Below are 2,959 nucleotides of genomic sequence, written 5' to 3'. Positions count from 1 at the left end.
GGGCTTGATTACATACTGTGAACGAGGGGAGGGGTCTGGATTACATACTGGGAACGAGGGGAGGGGGCTTGATTACATATTTGGACCAGGAAGGAGGCTAGATTACATACTATGAACGAGGGGAGGGGCTTGAATACATACTGGGAACGAGGAAGGGGCTGAATTTCAAACTGGGAACGAAGGAAGGGGACAAGATTACATACTAGGAATGAGGGGAGGGGGTTGGATTACATACTGGGAACGAGAGAGAAGTTGACGTTATTACCAAATCTTTTACAATTTAAACGTGCAGTTAAAATGTACATTTGCGTGCTTTGCGACAATTATTGAGAAACACTAGTGCAACATGTAAGGATATTGAGTATGAAAAGAATATTATGTACGATAATAGAAACACCATTAACAAGCATATTCGAAAAATTAATTCATGAAAGCAGGACCCGTTCCCTCGTGCTGGTTGGAATGTCAGTGAGCCATTTTCATAAAATAAACGGAAGTCCAGCAGCTTTGCTTGCGATCTATGTATGAACATTTTATTAAGGATAACTTGAATAAGCAAATTGTAACATACAGTTTCAATATCGATTGTAATTTTGTCTGGCACTAATGTTTGGGAAACGTTGACATTTGTGAAGGAGACTTCTAGCTAATCTACGCACACTTAATGTAATTGACTATACAGTTCATTATTATAATTTAAGTTGCATCCAAGACTTACTTTTGGATGAAATAATGTATATCTGAATTCTTTGAACATTTTACAAGGTTATTGTTTCGTCCTAATATGGTTTATCTTTACCTGATGTATTACATATTAATTACTGTATTGTCATTATGTTAGTATGTTGTCATGGATAATTGTTCTGTACAAATATTTATATGTTTTTATTTGTAGTGCAACATTTTAATTACATATTGTGTTAAGTTTATATATTTACATGTAGGCTTACTATAATTGTATTAACATGTAATTTGGCTGTGTATCATTAGTTATTTGTATGACCCTTACGTATATCCTGTCATAAAATGAAAAACATTTGCTTTTCATCTTTTATTTTCCACGTGCTCCCTTTCAGTAAAAAAAGGCAAAAATACTGAGATAAATTGAATATAAATAACTGTATAGCTGTGCACAGATGACTGTTTTTTAAATTCGAAAATGTTTGCTAAACATTATTAGATAGGCGATAGTCCGGAATAGACTTTGATTGAATTGCAGTTATTGTATATAGTGTGTGAAAATTTAATCATTTCATTCTATAATATAAACATCTCGCTAAATAAAGATTGTGTTTGCTTGTTAATAGAGATTTTGTTTGCGTATTATTTCCTATGTGCTCGGTTGTTAATTGATAAATCTACATTGCAATATTTCTAAATGTGAAAATATGTTATATTAAAAATGTACCCTGAACGAAAATAGAAATGAATATATTATTATTCTATTTGATCCAAACACAAAAATGTCGAAAAACGCATTAAAATCGGTCGATAGCGGCGTGTAAAGTGTAGGATGATCACCTGTCCTTCTTCTAAATATTTGCCCCCTATCGGCTGTGACGTCACAAGTTCAACGCCTGTAGCGGTCACCGTCGAAGGAATAGGCGATATCGAGAATAGCCATGGTCATACAGCGTCACAATGCGAATTAGTTTTTGTTTTAGTTTTGAAGAATCAGATTATGCTGAAGATAACATTATGTAGATGATATCCAGTCATATAGAATTTGTCAGATTGTCCAGACAGTGAGATTAATTGAAACCAAAGTTATTTACTGTGGTACCTCTATGGTCAAAAAATACGGAAATATATCAGTGAGAAATGTTTACAAATAACTTCAACGTTGGCGTCTGCAGTTTTTTAATGTCAATATTTTTAATAATGACAAATCGACGACATTGTGTCTTTCCACGGAATTATATTGCTTTCTTATGTTAGGTCGACAATTCAAATAAACAGCAAAATACCGACAGTTACACATTTAATTGTATATAATAAAGTACCTGTGCATGTGATGCTAAATAAGACCACGGACTTATACATTCTAATTTCGTGATTACATTTATCTCAAAAATATAAATGAATTATGAGATTCAAACATTTTTTTGTTTCTACCTATGTTAGGTCGACAATTCAATTCAAATTCAAAATACCGACAGTTACACATTTAATTGTATATAATAAAGTACCTGTGCATGTGATGCTAAATAAGACCACGGACTTATATATTCTAATTTCGTGATTACATTCATCTCAAAAATATAAATGAATTATGAGATTCAAACATTTTTTTGTTTCTACCTATGTTAGGTCGACAATTCAATTCAAATTCAAAATACCGACAGTTACACATTTAATTGTATATAATAAAGTACCTGTGCATGTGATGCTAAATAAGACCACGGACGTATATATTCTAATTTCGTGATTACATTTATCTCAAAAATATAAATGAATTATGAGATTCAAACATTTTTTTGTTTCTACCTATGCATGTACATGTAGCATACACAAGTAATATTATAATTTAACATATCGGTTAAATAATGAAAATCATCTCGATCCACTCCCTTAGCATACTTAGGTGTGCAATTTGTGTACAGGTAAATAGGACTAAACACCTGTGTCCCGTACTGACAGCAGGAGGCCCAAGACACGCCTATATACCTGTGTACAGGTATGACATCAAAGGGATGTCAGCAAGTGGGCAAGGGGGTACCTGAAACTAGTATGTAGATTGCATTTGGTGTAGATGTCAATTTAACAACAATGTCCTCAGTCTAGATAACGGGGATATGTATAAGCAGAGACGTATATATTACATATCTGGTATAAGGATCAACTTCAAGAAAAATATAATTAAATGAAATGCGAAAGCAGACATATATTGTAGTATATACGTCTCTGGCGTAAGTACTGTCACAGAGTCCCATATGCAAACCACATCCAGTACAACTGC

This window comes from Mizuhopecten yessoensis, unplaced genomic scaffold, assembly GCF_002113885.1.
Source record: "Mizuhopecten yessoensis strain PY_sf001 unplaced genomic scaffold, ASM211388v2 scaffold197, whole genome shotgun sequence".
Classification (NCBI taxonomy): Eukaryota; Metazoa; Mollusca; class Bivalvia; order Pectinida; family Pectinidae; genus Mizuhopecten; species Mizuhopecten yessoensis.
The sequence above is the reverse complement of the archived record's forward strand: the minus strand, read 5'-3'. Positions refer to the sequence as shown.